The 21,710-nt window shown below is 37.5% G+C and overlaps 1 long non-coding RNA gene across 1 annotated transcript; it reads right to left on the bottom strand.

Moving 5' to 3' along the window:
- Positions 1 to 13,659: 13,659 nt before the first annotated feature.
- Positions 13,660 to 18,023, bottom strand: LOC107549537 (uncharacterized). The gene is made up of 3 exons (XR_001604571.1): positions 17,883 to 18,023; positions 14,450 to 14,522; positions 13,660 to 14,308 (listed from the first exon to the last, which is right to left on the bottom strand). It is a non-coding gene; the product is annotated as an uncharacterized lncRNA (long non-coding RNA).
- Positions 18,024 to 21,710: the final 3,687 nt, after the last annotated feature.

Raw genomic sequence — 21,710 nt, 5'->3', positions numbered from 1 at the left:
ACGTGTGGTGAAACCGGCGTCAGCTTTCTGTCATTCAGCAAGCGCTCTGTGTGTGTGTCAGTCTGATTTCCATTTTTGAGTCTTCTTTGATGTTGTTTTGTCCTCATACACAGAGAAAGATTCCTGAGATTTGCTTTTGGGGGCAAAGCGTACCAATATCGGGTTTTTCCCTTCGGCCTTGCACTCTCACCCCGCACTTTCACGAAGTGTGTGGATGCAGCCCGGGCCCGTTGCGACTCCAGGGCATCCGCATACTGAACTATATCGACGATTGGTTGATTTTAGCTCAATCAGAGCAGGCGGTGGTTCGACATCGAGATGTCGTTCTCGCCCCCACATGAGAGAGCTGGGGTTAAGACTAAACGCCAAGAAAAGTGTGCTTTCTCCATTACAGTGGACCACTTATCTAGGCGTGGTGTGGGATTCGACCACGATGCAGGCACGTATGTCCCCTGCTCAGATCGAGTCGGTCCTCACCGCAGTCGCGAGAGTCAGAGAAGGCCGGTCACTCACTGTCAAGCAGTTTCAGAGACTGCTGGGTCTGATGGCAGCTGCATCCAACGTGATACCTCTTGGCCTGCTGTACATGAGACCCCTACAGTGGTGGCTCAAGACCAAGGGGTTCTCCCCGAGGGGAAACCCACTTTGCATGATCAAGGTCACGGACATGTGGAGGAAACCTTGGTTCTGGTCTCAGGGCCCGGTGCTGGGAGTTCCCTGTCGCCGCGTAACGCTAGCGACGGACGCATCCCTCACCGGTTGGGGTACAGTCATGAGTGGCCACCCTGCCCGCGGTCTGTGGAGTGGTCGCCATCTGACATGGCATATAAATTGTCTGGAGATGCTGGCCGTGCTGCGTGCACTAAGACACTTCCTCCCAGACCTGAGAGGTCACCATGTGTTGGTGTGCACCGACAACACAGCGGTGGTCTCTTACATCAACCACCAGGGAGGTCTGCGCTCACGCCGTTTGTACAAACTAGCGTACCAGATCCATGTGTGGTCCCAGGGCAAACTTCACTCGCTGAGAGCAGTTCACATTCCTGGGCATCTCAATATAGGAGCAGACATCCTGTCCCTAAGAGAGGTCATCCAGCTACAAAACAGACCCTCAGTCAGTGGATAGTAGACGCCATTTCCATCGCTTATGAGTCCTCTGATCTCCCTTCGCCTCTAGGGGTCAAGGCTCATTCTATGAGAAGTGTGGCGGCCTCCAAGGCCTTCTTGGCAAGTGTCTCGATGCAGGACATCTGCGACGCTGCGGGATGGTCCACGCCCCTAACCTTTGTCAGGTTCTATGGCCTAGATATGCGAGCCAATCCCGGCTCTTCTGTTCTCTCGACCTAGCTGTGCAGGCTTCCACACTAGGCAGAGATTTGGAATTCTGGCAGCATGGGCATACTCATTCCCAAAGCGTCCTCCGACGCAGCTTGAGTTCCTGAAGAGGAACGTCTCAGGTTACGCATGTAAACATGGTTCCTCGAGGGAACGAGATGCTGCGTCACGGGGCCATACTTCCGGCATTTCTGCCAGCGCTTGCTTCATTCCTAAAAGCTGACGCCAGTTTCACTGTACGTGCTTTTATAGATTCCTGGTCATTACGTCACCCGCCCGTGACGTCTCGCTCATCTATTGGACTGATTACACATGGGGTTCAGAGCCGGTCATGCTGAAGGGCGTTCCCAAAGCGTCCTCCGACACAGCGTCTCATTCCCTCGAGGAACCATGGTTAAATGCGTAAGCTGAGACGATTTTTGAGAATCACCCTTCAATTTTTTTGGTTTATTTTGGTGGATATAGCAAATAATGACAAAATAAACATTTGAAACAAGTTAAATGGTCTGTGCTTAATTTCATGAAGTATACAATTAATCGTGATTAATCACCGAAAAAGGGTGTGATTAATCTGATTAAAAATTTTAATTTTTATGGTAGGTTTATTTTAATGTATAGAGACAGAATACCAACCAAATAAAACTGAAAAAACACATTATTTAAAGGTTAGAAATTGATTTGCATATCAGTGAGTGAAATAAGTATTTGATCCACAAGCAAAACATGACTTAGTACTTGGTGCAGAAACCCTTGTTGGCAAGCACAGAGGCAAGAGGTTTTTTGTAGTTGGTCACCAGGTTTGCACACATCTCAGGAGGGATTCTGATCCACTCCTCTTTACAGATCCTCTCTAAATCCTTAAGGTTTCTAGGCTGTCGTTTGGCAACTCAAAGTTTCAGCTCCCTCCACAGATTTTCTATAGGACTGAGGTCTGGAGACTGGCTAGGCCACTCCATGACCTTAAAGGGGTCCTATTATGCTCTTTTACAATGATGTCAACAACCGCTTAAAAATAACTGATTTTACTATGTACAGATAAGTGCATATGTGTTATTTTTATTGTTATTTAATTCTAACATTATAATGTGAATTGCAGTGAAACTGCTATACAGTTTAATTTATTTATACCATAGTCCAGTGTTTCCCAGGCGGCATATATATGCAAACTCATTCTCTGCCAGCAGGAGGCATTGTTGGAGTGGTAGAGATCAAGGTTTCCCCGGTAATGGCTATACACAAAGCAGCGCTCCGCTCAAAAAAGCACTGCTTTATCAGACATTACATGCAAGATTAAATGAAAATGACATCCAATTTTCTGAAGACAGTCGGTTTCCTTCAGAAATACAGTGATGTAAAAACCCCCGCTCTCAATGTATGGGAAACACTGTAGTCTCATAATTGAAGTGTAAATTCTGCAGATTACATCATTGTCCAGTATTGTACTGTCAGCAATTTATTATAAAAACGTTTTCATAATTGTAACATACATATTTACATACATAATTATTCAGGTGCATGTGTAATAACTTGCGAAAACTTGAGGCTACAGCAGCACTTCTTCCTCGTCGTCTTGTCTGATGCACTCAACCAAGCGTTCTAACCATGACCTCGCCCCTCCTCACCCCCCTACCATTCGAAATTTCCATAGGCAGGAATTATTTTAATTATATTCTAATGGACCGCTTTGTGATATCACAAAACCCGGAAAACAAACGCTGTAGTCCAAAGGAGCCGTTCGTTGTAGTTCTTGAAAAGGGATTTTTTAAAAACGAAATATCTCCCTTTGGAGTGGACTTTGAGATTTGTAAGTTTTAAGATCTTTTTTATGCCCAAACATACACACTACACACTGACTAAAATTCAAAAAGTGAAAAAGCATTATAGGACCCCTTTAATGTGCTTCTTTTTGAGCCACACCTTTGTTGACTTGGTGGTATGTTTCGGGTCATTGTCATGCTGGAAGACCCATCCGTGACTCATCTTCAGTGTTCTGGCTGAGGGAAGGAGGTCCTCGTTCAAGATTGTACAGTACATGGCCCCGTCCATTTGCCCCTCAATGCAGTGAAGTCGTCCTGTACCCTTAGCAGAAAAACAGCTGTAAAGCATAATGTTTCCACCTCCATGCTTGACTGTAGGGATGGTGTTCTTGGGGTCATAGTAAGCATTTCTCTCCCTCCAAACACGGCGAGTCAAGTTGATGCCAAAGAGCTCAATTTTGGTCTCATCTGACCACAGCACTTTCTCCCAAGCCTTCTCTGAATCATTTAGATGTTCTTTGGCAAACTTTAAACGGGCCTGTACATGTGCCTTCTTGAGCAGGGGGACCTTGTGGGCGCTGCAGGATTTCAGTCGATTGTGGCGTAGTGTGTTACCAATGTTTTGCTTGGTGACTGTGGTCCCAACTGCCTTAAGATCATTAACAAGCTCCTCTGGTGTAGTTCGGGGCTGATCCCTCACCTTTCTCATAATCATCCTTGCCCCATGAGGCAAGATCTTGCACGGAGCTCCAGACCAAGGCCGATTGATGGTTATTTTGTATTTCTTCCATTTCCGAATAATCGCACCAACAGTTGTCTCCTTCTCACCAAGCTTGAGAGTCTTGGAGCTCATTCAAGCCTTGTGCAGAGGCTAGGGGATCAAATACTTATTTCACTCACTGAAATGCAAATCAATTTCTAACCTTTATATAATGTGTTTTTTCTGGATGTTTTGGTTGATATTCTGTGTCTATCCGTTAAAATAAACCTACCATAAAAATTACAGACCCTTCATTTCTTTGTAAGTGGGCAAACTTACAAAATCAGCAGGGGATCAAATACCCCACTGTATATGTGGCATGTTCTTTAGCAACAAAAGTTTCCCTGACTCTTCAACTGCGAGCTGATTTCATGTTGAATATCCGATTAATCAACAAAATAATTAACAAATTAACATATTATCAGAATAGTTATTAGTTGCAGCTCTACACTTTTTTAAAACTAAAATAAATTCCCTATACAAAATCTACAACAGCTCTCTAAACAAAAGCACCAAATGTGCTAATTTAATACTTGCTTCCTCTAATAAAACCCAATAAAAAGAAGAAGAAGCTTCTGAATGTGAGCTCATATAAGCTGTGGCACAGGCATTAACAGGGAGTGTAAACTGTTCGACTATTCTTTGATATTAAATTATGCTGAACTGATACCACTGATATCAATCATCAATCACTCGGGTGCATCAAGGTGAATTTCTTTTGAATTCTCTTCCAAGTGCTGTTAAAAATCCGCCACATACACACCACCATAAACCTCTGCTGAAGAGCCAAAACATTCCCACTGTGTTTTTCCTCTGATATCCTGTTTCCCATTAAAGTTTTGTGGTGTTGGAAATCCACACAAACGACCCCGAGGTAAGCTGTGAAGCCTACAGATGAATTCAAATGGTCCTGACAGGACAGCCAGCGGTCCTGGATGTTAAAATGCAGTGGGTAGAAGTTCTGACCCACAAGGTTTAACAACACAAACCACACACACAAACGAGTGTATTCATGTTATTAGCTTTGTCCAAACCAACCGGGGTATTTTTAATGATTCAGATTACTGACATTCAGATTACTGAGTTGTGACTTTCAGTTACTAAAAATGAGATTAGTCTGCAACAACTGAAATCTTGCATGACTAAATCAAAAACTAAACCTTAAAAGATATTATACATATACTTTTAAGTATGACATGGATTAGCAAAAAATAAAAAATGTTGCTTATACAGTTCCTGTGTGATATCCTGATTACTTAGAGCAACGTCAGATTACTTCTTATGAATCATTTTAATTTCCACTAGTACTTAAACATGTCTTTCACCAGTGTCATGTTTTAGCATGACACACTGGGATTATTACAGGAGATTACATGAGCACGAGCTCATGAGGTTCAGTTTTGTCAGTATGCTAGTACACTCACCCTCGAGACAGATGCCCTTGCTCTGAACTGTGTAGCTCAGCATGGCAAAAGGGGCCATGGGTGATTTGGTTATGATACTCTAAAGGAAGACAAGAAGAGATTCAGAATGAGTAAGAGAAGGGCTCTGTGTCACTTCAAAGCCACAATATCAATACAAGGCCAAAGCTCATAATTAGGATGCACAGTGGATTCAATATTACAATATATTAATATAATAATATTTGTTATCAATATTTATATATATATTGCATTTTGTAAAAATGTGATACCATGAAAAAATATTTAAATTTAAAAATAAAAAATATATTTTAATATAAATTAAAATGTCATTTATTCTTGTGATGTGTTCAAGCTAAAATTTGGCTAATGTGATACTTTTGAAAGAAGAAAAAGTCTCTCACCAGGGCTGCATTTATGTTGTCAAAAATATTAATATTGTGAAATATTACTGCAATTTAAAATTTAGTTAATATATTTTAAAATGAAATGTATTTCTGTGATGGTAAAGCTGAATTTTCAGCATCATTACTCCAGTAATTGATCCACTCTTTCCCCCCTTGCAACAAATGAAGGCATTTATGTGGCTGCTACGTCAATGAGCATAAAAGCAAGCAAAGTATCCTGGAAAACAGCCTGTAGGAAAGCAGCAGCATTGAGTTACCGGACTCAGCAGAGTCTGCCGGCTACCTGCGTCACTGCCTATTAGAGATTCTTGAGAATCTACATAACTCTTTTTGTCATCTAATATCGAAACCCTGCACTGGGGTGTGGCATGTTCAAAATGAGACACCTTAGTAAAAAACATACTCATCAAAACTCAAAAGAGGAAACAGGTGCGAGGTGAAGGGCACAACTGTCTGCTAACTGTTGCATAAACCCTCTTCGGAAATGATTCAGACACCCAACAAAAGTAAACAAATGACGCTTTTGTGACTTCTGTTTAATGTGACTGTGGTATTCCTTGGGACTTCCTGAAATGCATTTCTGTCTCTGGTTGCTCTAGGCTTATCTGGTTACCTGTGGTTAAGAACGAGTTAGTTTTTACAAATCTGCTGCCAGTTGCTTTGTCTGAATGCGGTTCCTCACTGATGCGCCATGACACACAGACACAAAGCTTTTTGGTCACCCAAACCAGCCTAGTTCTCTTTAATTTGACCCAAACTCACGTCTTTCACATAAGGAAGTAGCATAATGTAGCACCTCTAATGGATAAATTCCTCAGTAAATAGCTAAAAAGCAGGGAGTTTCTGAGGGTTTTTTATACTGAAGTGGCCTTGCCAGATCCACTGAACTGCATAAAAGAGCCAGGCCCCATTGCCTTCCTTGTGTACCAGCAGTTGTGGACCACTGCCTCTCTATCAGTGCGCCTTTCTTTAAGTGGGAGCTCAGTCGGAAAAAAGAAAAACAAAGTCCTCAGGGCTCTAAGAGTGTAGGGGCAATGAGGCATGCCATCATTTGACAGGATGAAAACAAGTAGGGCAGGCCTAAACAATGAGAGGACTGGTGGAGAAAGCAATTTTCTTTCTTTTTAAACTTGTCTAAAACATGAAACCGAGTGTAGTTTTATCCCATGTGTTGACGTACTTCCTGTTGGAACAGAAAGTTTAGGTGGGACATATTGAAGATGCTGTCCTTTTTTAAAAAAAAATAATAATAAAATAACTTCAGAATCATGATTTGTGAGTTGCTAGTCAGTTTCAGGTGTTAAGAGGAGGGACATTATCATTCTAGAGAGAATCTAATTGGACAATAAATGCTGCGAGATGTCATCAATATTGTTGGTCCCTTTTACTGTTGGTCCCTTTTCTTTTCTTCGGGGTTTGTGACGGTGGCTTTATTGTCCAGTATGAGGACACAGAACGGAGACAGCTAAACACCCATCTGATAGTGTTTTGTCTTTGTGTGTCATGTGACCCTGTGCACTATATGAATATTAGCCATGATTTATAGACAGGCTACTTACATTGAACTGATTCATTATGTTGTTTTCTTTTGTACCACCTGTATTATTATGGTGTTAATCAGTACATGTTAAGTAGATTTTGGTAGTTCATGTAGATTGGTATATTATATTATATCACTTACATTATATCACTTAATAAAACTGTATGGTTAAAATGTATAAAATATATATGTATCACGTCATGGAGGTGATTTGTGTTTCCTTGATATTTTCATAAAGCATCTTCATAATTGAAAAACGTGAAGATACCTAGAAATTTTTATTTTATTTTTATTAATGTTTTAAACAAAATCAAGTATACAGAAATGCAGGCGATAAAACAAAGTGAAACATAGCCTTGCTTTTTTCTTAAACTACACAAAATAGCCTTCTTATCAATGTTCAGAGGAGCTCAGAACTAAGGCTACGTTTACACGACAACGATGTAGTCAAAAACGAAAAGTTTTTCCCTTGCGTTTTTAAAAAGTTTCACGTATACACGACAACGTTTTCAAAACGATTCGCGTTTACACATATTCGTGAAAATGGCCAAAAACGCTGTATTACGTATGCCAGGCCAGTAGTTGTTGAGAGAGAAAATGTTGTACATTCTAGATATCTCCATATGCATTCTTATCATTTCCAGTTATGTATTGCTTATGAACATGTAATTATTTAGATAAATTAGCTACAGTACAAAAGTTTGGGGACAGAGTAAGATTTTTTAAATGTTTTTGAAAGAAGCCTTTTATGTTCAACAGTGCTACTTTTATTTGATCAAAACAGTGAAAATAGTAATATTGTGTCATCTTATTACAATTTAAAATAACGATTTTATACTTTAATGTATTTTAATAAGTAATTTATCCCTATGATGAAAGCTGAATTTTCAGCAGTCTTCAGTGTCACATGATCCTTCAGAAATCATTCTAATAGCTGATTTGCTGCTTAAGAAACGATTATAATTATCAATATTGAAAACAGTTGTGCCGTTTAATATTATATGTGGGATTCTTTGATGAATAGAAAGTTCCGAAGAACAGTATTTATTTGAAATAGTAATTTTTGTAACTACGCAAAATTCTTTACCGTCACTTTCGATCAGTTTAAAGTGTCATTTCTATAAAAAAAAATAAAAAAATAAATCTTACTGACCCAAACTTTTGAATGGTACAGTGGTGTATATATAAAATGCAAAAATACATTTTCATAATCAGAAATAAATATTCATGACTGGAACTTTTTCTAATTTCACCCGCCACTGGCATATTGCTCCATTTCCCAATTGCCATAACTCACTCATCCACTGTGAATCACTTGACAACTTAAAGCCATTGAGTCATTATTGAGGTTTAAGGACTGAGTGCAGAGCAGATGATAAGCCTGAGAATCAATGGAAACGCTTCTTTAGGTCAAACACCTGAGGAAGTTACCAATGTTACTATAGACAACACTCATCGGGGTCTTCTTCGAACTGCTATGTAAACACACCTGTGTGTTTTTATTCGCCTGCTGTGCCGCAACCAGAAAGAGTCAGAGCCTCTGAGGTCACGGTCTGAGCGTCTTTCTCATGATTCTTTGTTGTGTAACATTTATATTTTTAATGCAATTAAAATGTCTGCACCTCCACTGAAAGCCTATTTCACCAAAGCTTTGGCACAGAAGGTTTATATAAACATTGAAAAAGTAATTCATGTAAATCAAGTGATTTAATCAGCCTTCTGAAGAGAAGTGACCGATTACATGAATTACAATTTAGGTTTTTATTCAAATTTAAACACTGATCAATGCACATACTGTAGAGCACATCAAATATGGTAATCAAGCTGCTTGCTTGATGCATGAGTCAATGATTTTTTTTTTTTTTGCATGCATCAAGCAAGTTCGGTTGAGCTTCTGTTTACCATGTTTGCCGCGTTCTATGTATGTGCGTTGATTAAGGACTTCGATTAAACCGTTTGATTCATGTGGACTACTTTTTCAATGTTTTATGAACTGTTTGAAGTATCAATGTTTTGGTGGAATGGAGGGACAGATTTCATTTCATTCATGTTTCAAAGATGAACTAAAAGTTTTAAGGACTATGGAACGACATGAGGGTGAGTAATTGATGACATTTTTCAGTTTTGGCTGAAATAACCCTTTAATGTGTCTAGTATCACATCTCGGACTGGCTCTCTCATTTCATACTAACGCAACTGCCACCATCTTGCTAGTTTATATTGTATGACTGTAGTGAAAAAATGATCTTGGAGGACTTTAATAATAATATTACGGCAAAGACCAAAGTTCACAGCAAAGTTTTCTTAGGGGTAAAAAGATGCTCAAAATATCCAAGCAACGATATATTGTAAGCAAACATCCCGATGCCTCCCATGCTTAAATGATACAGGTATGTGATGCACGTTTTTTTTTTTTTTTGGCAAGTAGCTGCATAAGATGCATAGTCAAACAGTCATTATTGCAAAATAAATACTTGCATGAATCCAGATGCGTGTGTAAATGAGCGCATTTTAAAGAAGCAAGTAAAATACACCAGATAGGGGTAGTCTGCTGTATCCTGTGCGAATTACATTCAACAGATTTTGTGGGCATGTCTGTGCTGTTACCTTATTTGCATAATTACTATAGTAACTCAGCCGTGTACAAATAAGCAGGCACAATTCATTCTGATGTCTGAAAGAAACGCAGACTAATGAGCATGCGTTTTAAAGCGAGTTCATGGTAATAAGGTTGGAGAGGGCCAGACTAAACAAATGTGACGCCTTGCTAAGACCTGTTTACACAAGTTACCTTAACTTCAATGGTGAAAAACGTTTTAACATTGTTAAAAATTACATGTAATTTTACAGTAAAATACTGTCAAATCTATGGGCTTTACAAATAAATATGAAAAATCATTTTAAAAATTACATTCCCAAAAACCCCTGCATAACATATGACTATGATTTTATATAATGTTGTTTCTTCTCATTTTTGTTATCAGTAATGTACATCAGAGTGTTTTGTGTCTGTTATTTAGTTAATATTTTTTGCATTATTTTAGTGTCTATCCTAGGATCTGATAGTGTTTTGTCTTTGTGTGTCATGTGACCCTGTGCACTATATGAATATTAGCCATGATTTATAGACAGGCTACTTACATAGAACTGATTCATTATGTTGTTTTCTTTTGTACCACCTGTAAACCTCTGATTTGTGTTTCCTTGATATTTTCATAAAGCATCTTCATAATTGAAAAACGTGAAGATACCTAGAAATTTTTATTTTATTTTTATTAATGTTTTAAACAAAATCAAGTATACAGAAATGCAGGCGATAAAACAAAGTGAAACATAGCCTTGCTTTTTTCTTAACAAACTACACAAAATAGCCTTCTTATCAATGTTCAGAGGAGCTCAGAACTAAGGCTACGTTTACACGACAACGATGTAGTCAAAAACGATTATATAAACATTGAAAAAGTAATTCATGTAAATCAAGTGATTTAATCAGCCTTCTGAAGAGAAGTGACCGATTACATGAATTACAATTTAGGTTTTTATTCAAATTTAAACACTGATCAATGCACATACTGTAGAGCACATCAAATATGGTAAACAAGCTGCTTGCTTGATGCATGAGTCAATTATTATTTTTTTTTTGCATGCATCAAGCAAGTTCGGTTGAGCTTCTGTTTACCATGTTTGCCGCGCTCTATGTATGTGCGTTGATTAAGGACTTCGATTAAACCGTTTGATTCATGTGGACTACTTTTTCAATGTTTTATGAACTGTTTGAAGTATCAATGTTTTGGTGGAATGGAGGGACAGATTTCATTCCATTCATGTTTCAAAGATGAACTAAAAGTTTTAAGGACTATGGAATGACATGAGGGTGAGTAATTGATGACATTTTTCAGTTTTGGCTGAAATAACCCTTTAATGTGTCTAGTATCACATCTCGGACTGGCTCTCTACGTTTTCAGTCCCCAAAACGCCGTTGTCATGTAAACAAACAGGCAAAACGCATAAAAAGTTTCAAGTTTTTGGCTGAAAACGCTGTCGTGTAAACGGCCCCTAAATCCTACTGGGGCCTCTTTTACATACAAGACGGTGGTGGAGCCCAGGGCCCCGCAACTGAACTGCTGTCTGCTCACACTACAAGTGCCCGAATCAAATCTGACCCTGAAAAGAAAATACATGAATCTAAAGCCAGTAGCTGATGTCTAGTGGAAAAATGGTATTAGATCCGAAGCAGAAATGGTTAGCAAATCTACTGAGATGTTATGATTTATGTGTACTGGCCTCATATAAATAACAAGCGTGAAGCAGTAGCCAGTTGTAGCCGAGAGCAACTACTGTACTATCCTAGACCATAGTCAACATCTCAGATTCAAATATGCAAGCAGATACAAACTGCTAAGGTGTGGTTTCTTGTCTAGAACTTCAACAAAATACCTCAAAGGGAGTTTCCATTTCCAAGGCCAAAGAAAAACCCATTTGCTCAATAACTGTCTGTCTGGGAACCAATAAAACCCCGTCTTAATCAGTTCCTCTTAGCTACATAGTACACCAATAGCTTGAAAAGCAGACATCCTTATTTGAGGTGCTAACAGACATCCAAGTTGCAATCAGTATTTCTAAACCCATTTTGCATTATTATGCAAATGTCGGCATTTAAAAGGAGGAGTTTTCTCGAAAAATAATTTTTCTATCATCATTTATTCACCATTATGTAGCTTCAAAAGAAAGTATGACTTTCTTTTGTGAAACACAAAAAAGAGAGACTCTGAAGTAGGGGTGTTGCAACGACATATGTGATATTTTTCGTTTCAAAATTTCTATAGATATTATGATACTAAGGTTAACATGAATCATAACATTGCATTTGGTTATCATGCCATTTTTCTTTTCAACATTTCTATAGTTATTGAAATAATATTGTTAAAGTGAATCATAGCATTGGATTTTGTTATCATGGCGTTTTTTCTTTTAAAAATGTCTATAGATATCGCAATATTATTACTGTTATTCAGAGCATACGTCTCATTCAGAGACTTAGTTATCATGGCTTTTTCAGATATCGTTATGATACTGTTAATGTGAATCATAGAATTGGACTTAGTTATCATGCTTTTTTACATTTTTAATAGATATTGTAATCGTATTGTTAACGTGTATAGTGTGGGTTTAGTTATCATCATGTTTTCTGTTTATTAATTTTTTTCTATGGATATTACAAGTATGTTGTTAACGTGAATTAACTTGACTTTATGGCATTTTTCTTTTCTTTTTTCTTATAAATAATATCGACTGTAAAGCTCCAAAATGATTAAAAAAAAGCACCATAAATGTAGTCCATATTGACGTTTTATGCTTCGTTTCAAGTCTTTTGAATCCATTATACCTTTGTGAGATACCATAATAGAACAGACACAAAATTTGAGTGGCTATTTGTGAGAAATTCATTTTTTTCTATGGATATTACAAGTATGTTGTTAACGTGAATTAACTTGACTTTATGGCATTTTTCTTTTCTTTTTTCTTATAAATAATATCGACTGTAAAGCTCCAAAATGATAAAAAAAAGCACCATAAATGTAGTCCATATTGACGTTTTATGCTTCGTTTCAAGTCTTTTGAATCCATTATACCTTTGTGAGATACCATAATAGAACAGACACAAAATTTGAGTGGCTATTTGTGAGAAATTCACAAAAAGCTTTCACTTGATTTCAAGATTCTCACTTGTGCACATTCAAACAAGGCATCTCAAAGATATTCAAGTTACTGGTTCTCCTGTGTTTTGCGACAAATCGAGATGTATTTGAATGTTCATTTAAACACATGCATGAATGGCTTTCATTTTGTTTTATGAGGTTTTTACTAGGGATGTACCGAAATGAATATTCTGGGCCGAAACTGAAAATTCTGGATTTTTTTGTTTAATTATCCAAATAGTGTATAGTCCTACTAAGCTATTATTATCAGAGCATGTGAGCAAAGCATAGCGTCACAAGAGGGTAGCGTCATTTTACTAGTGTTACCCAGTACAACTGTACTACATCAAGTTACAGCACAGTAGCGCTACTGCAAACAGGAACAATGCATGCATGTTATTTGAGCAGACTTTGCTTTTTTAAACTCAACAGAATGCACATTCAGCGTCACACCGCACAGTGACGACGGCTAGAGGCAGAGTGAAACCTGCACACTAAACACCGCTGGGTGCCATATATTTTCACCCATTTTTCTCTTTCGCCAAAAACAGAAAATGCCATTTTAGGCCCAATGATTTTCAGTGGCCGAAATTTCGGTAAATCTCTAGTTTTTACTTGACACCCTCCACTTTCATTGTATTAAAAAGGGCAGCGTGAACTTTCTAATAAACATCTGACTCTGTGTTCATACAAACGAATGAAAGTCACATGAATTTGGAACAACATGGTGTTGAGTAAAAGATGACAATGTTTTAATTTCTGGGTGAACCATCGCTTTAAGTGTCAGATAAGACCAAGAATTGAGAAGCAAAGGCAGAAAGAAGAGACAAACAGGGTGAGACTGTATAAGGGCCATTCTTTCCCCACACAATCCCAAGAGATGGAAAAACAGAGATTGTGTGCATGGGTAAGAGAGTAAGTGAGTGGGAGAAAGAGTTATCGGTAACCCCACCTTGCCGAGTGGAACAGTGGGATGTAAAGCAAGAGGTGTCTGGGGGTAAAGTTACAGGCCAGGAACATGTGCCTGTTAGATAACACAAGAACAGAGCCTGTATCTCTTTCCTCAAAGCTTTGCCCCAAAACAAGACCCTTTCCCACTGTATACCTGGACGTGTGCCAGAGGATCCATGCACTAATCCAAATATAGAGTGACAGAAGACACGGGTCACTGCACAGCCATGGAATCAGAGATGTCGTGGGATTCGCAGAAGGCCCAGACAGGTTTGTAGAGTGAGAGGATTGCGGTTTCAGCCCCCTGGTTAGCGTAATACCATCTTCTCCAAGGTCAATGATGTAGTTCCAAAGAACCTACAACAGCTGCTTGTGTGGAAGGTCATATCTGATGCTCATTTGTCCCACATACCATCTCGGAATGGCTCGGAGCGATGGCTTCCATTAGCGAGATCAGAGAACAGCTCATCAGGGAGGGATGAAACAGAAGAGCCTCTTGACGGGAATTTCTGATCTAAATTTATACTTTTACACAAAAATCACTTTAGACTCCAGCACACGATGGAAGGCTGTTCTTACCATCTGCCTGATTCCAGTGAGGACAGTGAACCTTCTCGCCCACATGTGCGGTGATCTGGTTCGTTTAAACCACCTGAGGGAGACAGAAGGGAAACAGCTGTACTTGAGTTCAGTCCAGTTTGAAGGGATCACTCAAAGATGAGAATAAACAGCCTGCTGTCACTATGCGAGTTCAGCGGACACTGAATTTATCATCACAATAATTAACAACGGTTGACATCACTCATTACATAATGGTATATACTGGGGCCATGTGACTAAAGAACAGGCAAACAAACTCTAGTCAGCATCTGTTGCTGCAGAATGAATTGTTCCTGAAGTAAAAACTTTCATTTCTCCATAGGGAAATAGATTTTTAACAATAACTGATAAACCTTTAAAAACAGACCTGTTGTGAGCTCTGAGGTTGTTAAACAATTGTACATGTTTTTGTCGAACCCATATTTTCGCATTAATTTAACATAATCGTGTCTAATAGCATAATTCATGATAAAAACTACATTACCCATGATGCAGTACAGAAAATTCACCAATCAGAGCGTTGATATTTAGCTCCGCCCACTCCCACGAAACACCGCGAATGATGTAATCGATTCGGTCTCCTTTATTCTCTCAAAATATTCCATATTTGTATATTTTGCAAAGACATTAACATATATTGTTTCTATAAATACAACCAGCACCTTTTAAATAATAGTTTTTTTTTTATAATTTAATAATTTGTTTTTGTGAAATGTGTGACTTTTAGAAGCTTTTCTGATAGGGCTCTTCCAGAAATATGCACAAGGGCCAGGCAAAGGACTGTTGCTTACAACATGATCTATTTAAACTATATTATGGTGTTAATTAAAACACAGCAGTATGTCATTCACAGTACTTAAGCTTGCACTGAAAAAGACAAAAAGATAGAGTGAAGATGGTTGTATCTAGGTCGATGTTCTGATCTGATTAAACACTTGCACTGGGGTATCGAACACAGCTCATACTCAAAAACACACAAATAAAAACAATCTGCCAAAACCTAAAACATTTCAACATTCCTTTATAAAGCTTGGGAGAACAAACTTAATAACCTAATTATGGTTTGGCTCCAGGTGCTAAACTGTAGGTTTTATTTTGGAAACTTAATGGGTTGACCTATTTTACGGTTATGCGCTTTTATGTGTGTGAGGGGGGCTATAACATAGTTACCTACCTCTAGGAGTTATCTAGCATGTGGTTTCATGTTGAGGCCCATTTCTACTGCTGTGGAAAGCTGTATTAAAACTCACTTGTGGCCACTGGCAGTGTCAAGCAGACATTTACTGCACTGATTTAAAACACAAAAGCTATCTTTAAAATGAGCATGGCTGGAGGGGGACCACAGGCAAACTGCAGATCAGATGAGTTTGGGGTTTCAGCCTGGGATGTCCTCTGAGAACAGTCAAGTACTTATTTTGAAATAAGGGAATGCCCAGTATTTTGTTGTAGCACACTTATATTTAAACTTGATCCCAGTGTCAACAAAGCACAGAAAGCGTAAATAAAATTATCATACTAATTTGCCATAAGTAACTATAAACATGATCTGCAACCCATTTTAAACTATTTTTTGTCGATACAACAGAGTCCACACTAAAGTCTGAAAATCAGGAATTCAAAATTAAATTTGAGGAATACTGTAAATAAGGTATATTGCTGTCATTAAAGCAAAAGGGAGGCATGCAAAATACTAAAAAAAAAGCCTAGTTAATTGCTTTTATTTTGCCTTTTCAGCAGATTATATCATAATTTATTAATTATTTAATAAAACTACTGATTATGCATTTTGTTTTAAGCAATTAACAAATGTACATAGATGTTTCAGTATTCTATGTTTCTCTATAATAATAATATTAATAATTTAAATATTTAAAATATTATTTTCTGGAAATATGAAGCAATAGAAAAACAAATAATTATTCTCTATAATAATAATATTTTTGAAATTATAATTTGCTGAAAGCATTTATTAAATAAAAACAAAAATAAATTATTATTTTCTGGAAATATGAAACAGAATAGAAAAACTAATAATTATACTCAATTATAATAATAACACTTTAAAATTATAATTTGCTGAAAATATTTATTAAATAAAAACAAAAATAAATAGAAATGCAAAAGCAATTAACAAATTATGTTATCTTTTTATGTTTCTCTGTAACAACAACAACAGCAGTAGTAATAGTAGTAGTAGTAGTAGTAGTAATAATAATAATTTAAATGTGTAATTATTTGTTGGAAAAAATTTATTAAACAGAAACAAAAAATAAATAGAAATAGAACCTGAATTTCTTTGTTATTTTATATGTTCCTCTATATAATAATCATTAAAAATTAAAGGGTTAGTTCACCCAAAAATTCTGTCATTAATTACTCACCCTTGTGTTGTTCCAAACCTGTAAGACCTATGTTCATCTTTGGAACACAATTTAAGATATTTTTGATGAAATATGAGGGCTCTCTGACCCAAATCTGACCCTGATCCAAAGTGACGCAGTAGAGATGAAAATGTGGAATAAAGTCGTTATTTTCTTTGCGCAAAAAAAGTATTCTCGTAGCTTCATAACTTTACAGTTGAATCACTGATGTCACACGGACTACTTTGTCGATCATCTTGGTACTTTTCTGGACCTTGAACGTGGTAGTTACCTTGCTGTCTATAGGAGGGTCAGAGAGCCCTCGGATTTCATCAAAAATATCTTAAATTGTGTTCCAAAGATGAACATAGGTCTTACAGGTTTGGAACAACACAAGGGTGAGTAATTAATGACAGAATTTTCATTTTGGGTGAACTAACCCTTTAAATGATTAAAATGTAATTTGCTCAAAATATGTATTAAATTTAATTTAAGATATTTTTGATGAAATATGAGGGCTCTCTGACCCAAATCTGACCCTGATCCAAAGTGACGCAGTAGAGATGAAAATGTGGAATAAAGTCGTTATTTTCTTTGCGCAAAAAAAGTATTCTCGTAGCTTCATAACTTTACAGTTGAATCACTGATGTCACACGGACTACTTTGTCGATCATCTTGGTACTTTTCTGGACCTTGAACGTGGTAGTTACCTTGCTGTCTATAGGAGGGTCAGAGAGCCCTCGGATTTCATCAAAAATATCTTAAATTGTGTTCCGAAGATGAACGAAGGTCTCACGGGTTTCGATCAACACGAGGGTGGGTAATTAATGACAGAATTTTCATTTTGGGCGAACTAACCCTTTAAATGATTAAAATGTAATTTGCTCAAAATATGTATTAAATTAAAAAAAAAAATTGGACCCCACTGAATGTATTCATTTGTACTAGTGGATAAAAGGAGTACAGATCAAAACCTGATCCAGGATCATCCCTCTAGCTCTTATACTCTTCATAAGCAGGAAGCGGAAAACAATATTCCGGTGCAATCCTACCTTTCCTCTTCAAGATAAACGTGCTGGTGATGCAGGAGGTGAGTAAAGGCATCACATGTGTATCTTCGAAGATCTTAAACTAGTGAGGAAATTCCCAAGATCAGATAACATGGAAAAGCAGAAGGCTTTCTGTGAATGGGCCTAGAGCAGGGATCCTCAAATCTGGCCCACAAGATCCACTTTCCTGCAGAGTTTAGCTCTAACCCTAATCAAACACACCTGAGCATGCTAATCAATGTCTTCAGGATCATTAGAAAATCACAGGTAGCTGAGTTTGATCAGGGTTGGAGCTAAACTCTGCAGCGCATTGAACCTCCAGGGCAAGATTTGAGGAACCCTGGCCTAGAGTGTTTTTCTAAATCATCTGTGCTTTCTGGGCTCTCTCACGCCCTCTGGTGTTTTACATATAGAGGTTTATAGATAATTTTACATATAGAGAAACAGCACTGAAGCGCATAACCATAACTGTGTAGCGACACTTTGTGGTTGAATGTATGTACTACAAGTACAAATGCACACATCCATGTAAAGGATCTTACTGGGATGCAGAACTCCTGCGAGAGGTACTTCAGTCCGGCAGCTTCCAAGATCAGATAACATGGAAAAGCAGAAGGCTTTCTGTGAATGGGCCTAGAGCAGGGATCCTCAAATCTGGCCCACGAGATCCACTTTCCTGCAGAGTTTAGCTCTAACCCTAATCAAACACACCTGAGCATGCTAATCAATGTCTTCAGGATCATTAGAAAATCACAGACAGGTGAGTTTGATCAGGGTTGGAGCTAAACTCTGCAGCGCATTGAACCTCCAGGGCAAGATTTGAGGAACCCTGGCCTAGAGTGTTTTTCTAAATCATCTGTGCTTTCTGGGCTCTCTCACGCCCTCTGGTGTTTTACATATAGAGGTTTATAGATAATTTTACATTTAGAGAAACAGCACTGAAGCGCATAACCATAACTGTGTAGCGACACTTTGTGGTTGAATGTATGTACTACAAGTACAAATGCACACATCCATGTATAGAGTCTTACTGGGATGCAGAACTCCTGCGAGAGGTACTTCAGTCCGGCAGCTTCCTGGCCCAGTAAGTTACTCCTGAACATTAGATTTCCCGGCAGCGACATGTCAAACACCAGAGCCAGCCGAATCCAAAATAAGTAGCCCCGCTCGACACACAATTATGTCCTCCTCCAGATGCTCCAGCCTGTGCAACATCAATAAAACGCCCCACTAATGTGTGATCACAAGCTTAAATACAGCCTGGCATAACACGAGACACTGTTCATTTATGCAATAATGCTATAGCCAAAGCCATTTTGAATTCAAGATTTCTATTCATTACATTTAAATATTTAGCAGACATGTAATCCAAAAGTGTACATATATGTATTTAGCAGATGTTTTTTTTAATCCAAAGCCACTTTAATTATATTCAAGGTATACACTTCCAGTAACAAGTTTGGAATAATTTTGAATACATTTTTTAATTCTGTTTTTATTCAGTTTTTCTGAAAGAAGACTCTCATGCTTACCAAAGCTCCATCCATATTATCAAATAATACAATAAAAGCAGTTACATTGTATATTATTATTACCATTTTAAATAATTGTTTTATTTGAATGTAGTTTCAATTGTAATTTATTCCTCTGATCAAAGCTGAATTCTCAGCATCATTACTCCAGTCTTCAGTGTCACATGATCCTTCAGAAATCATTCTAACATGATGATTTTGTGCTCAAGAAACATTTATTTTCATTATCAAAATAAAACGCCCCACTAATGTGTGATCACAAGCTTAAATACAGCCTGGCATAACACGAGACACTGTTCATTTATGCAATAATGCTATAGCCAAAGCCATTTTAAATTCAAGATTTCTATTCATTGCATTTTCGTTACATTTAAATATTTAGCAGACATGTAATCCAAAAGTGTACATATATGTATTTAGCAGATGTTTTTTTTATCCAAAGCCACTTTAATTATATTCAAGGTATACACTTCCAGTAACAAGTTTGGAATAATTTTGAATACATTTTTTAATTCTGTTTTTATTCAGTTTTTCTGAAAGAAGACTCTCATGCTTACCAAAGCTCCATCCATATTATCAAATAATACAATAAAAGCAGTTACATTGTATATTATTATTACCATTTTAAATAATTGTTTTATTTGAATGTAGTTTCAATTGTAATTTATTCCTCTGATCAAAGCTGAATTCTCAGCATCATTACTCCAGTCTTCAGTGTCACATGATCCTTCACAAATCATTCTAACATGATGATTTTGTGCTCAAGAAACATTTATTTTCATTATCAATGTCGACATTGTTGTGCTACTTTAATACTATTGTGAAAACATAACGACCATTCAAAAAAAAAACATTTCAACAAGGATCAATTAAATTGTTCAAAAGTGACAGTAAAAAAATATTTCAATTAAATTCTATTCTTTTGAATTTTCTATTCATCAAAGAACTCAACAGACTAATCACAGCTTCCACAAAATGTTCTTATTGGTTATTAATCATAGAGCACCAATAATAATTGATAATAATTGAGCAGAAATTCAGCATATTAAAACGAGATCAAAGGCAGATATCGCGTTATTCTCACTCACATGCTGTGTTGCTAATAAACATGATATAATTTCAGTTCTGTTGCTTTTATATGAAAATAAATATGATGAACAAGACACTCAAAGTACTTGCTATTTCATTTCATTTCACACTTTTCTAACCGGCATGCATCTCGCGGTGATCAATTGTGCGCAGAATTTGCTCATCTCAAACAAGCCTAATGGCATTTTTGACAGCGAACCTAACGACGCCGAAGCTAAAGGCGTAGTGATACGTTCACAACCTGATTGGTCGGCTTGAATCATGCCGGAACTTACTGAACGGCCCAAACAAAAGGTGCTTAAAGACTTAAAGCAGCGCTGCGGGTGTATGATATCAAAGCATCCATTAACCGATCGGTCTGCTCTGCGCCGCTTTAAGTCGAACACACCTAATGCCGACTACTGGACTAAGCGCGCTCGTTCATATCATTTTATTTTCACCACCTGCAAACTCACAAGGCGCTCATAAAAGGCACTTTACCTCATCGTTGCTCCACCTTTGCCCTCTACTCATTTTGTTTTGGTTAGACCGCGTCGTCAAATCATGTCGCAAAGCGTCACATCTTGTCATTATTTCCTGGGCGCCGCAGCATAAATGGCTGCCCACTGCTCTGGGTTTTGTGTGTGTTCACTGATGTGTGTGTGCACTTTGGATGGGATAAATGCAGAGCACTAATTCCGAGTATGGGTCACCATACTTGGCCACATGTCACGTCACTTCACTTAAGTGAAATGATTAAATTCCATAATTCTAGACGTTCTTCAGGTTTTACACTTCGCAAGGTAAAAGTCCCATTCCAGCGGATAAATATCACGTTATTGGGGTCGCTTCACCCCGCGGACATGAAAAACATCCCTCGGTAATGATTGTACACATGAAACAGAGAGCTTTAGGATTACGTTTTTCCATGGAAAAAAACGTTGGGTTTTGAAATTGCGACGAAACAAACGAAAATGTATATATTTTTTAACCTACAACATTCATTTTATTTATTTTTTGCTTAAAGAGCATTTTTTGCTTAAATTAATGACACACCTTAATTGTATTGCATTTTTACAATATTATTATTTATTATTTACAGTGCAAGACAGAGAACATGCAACAATGTACCACTAAACATAAAAAATAAAAACCGCGGACGCATGAACAATGTAAATACTAAAAAGGACAGCCTGAGAAAAGTACATTTTCTGGCATTGATGATTGCAAG

The sequence above is a fragment of the Sinocyclocheilus grahami genome, unplaced genomic scaffold, assembly GCF_001515645.1.
Source record: "Sinocyclocheilus grahami isolate Dianchi unplaced genomic scaffold, SAMN03320097.WGS_v1.1 scaffold374.1, whole genome shotgun sequence".
Taxonomy (NCBI): domain Eukaryota; kingdom Metazoa; phylum Chordata; class Actinopteri; order Cypriniformes; family Cyprinidae; genus Sinocyclocheilus; species Sinocyclocheilus grahami.
The sequence above is the reverse complement of the archived record's forward strand: the minus strand, read 5'-3'. Positions and strand labels throughout refer to the sequence as shown.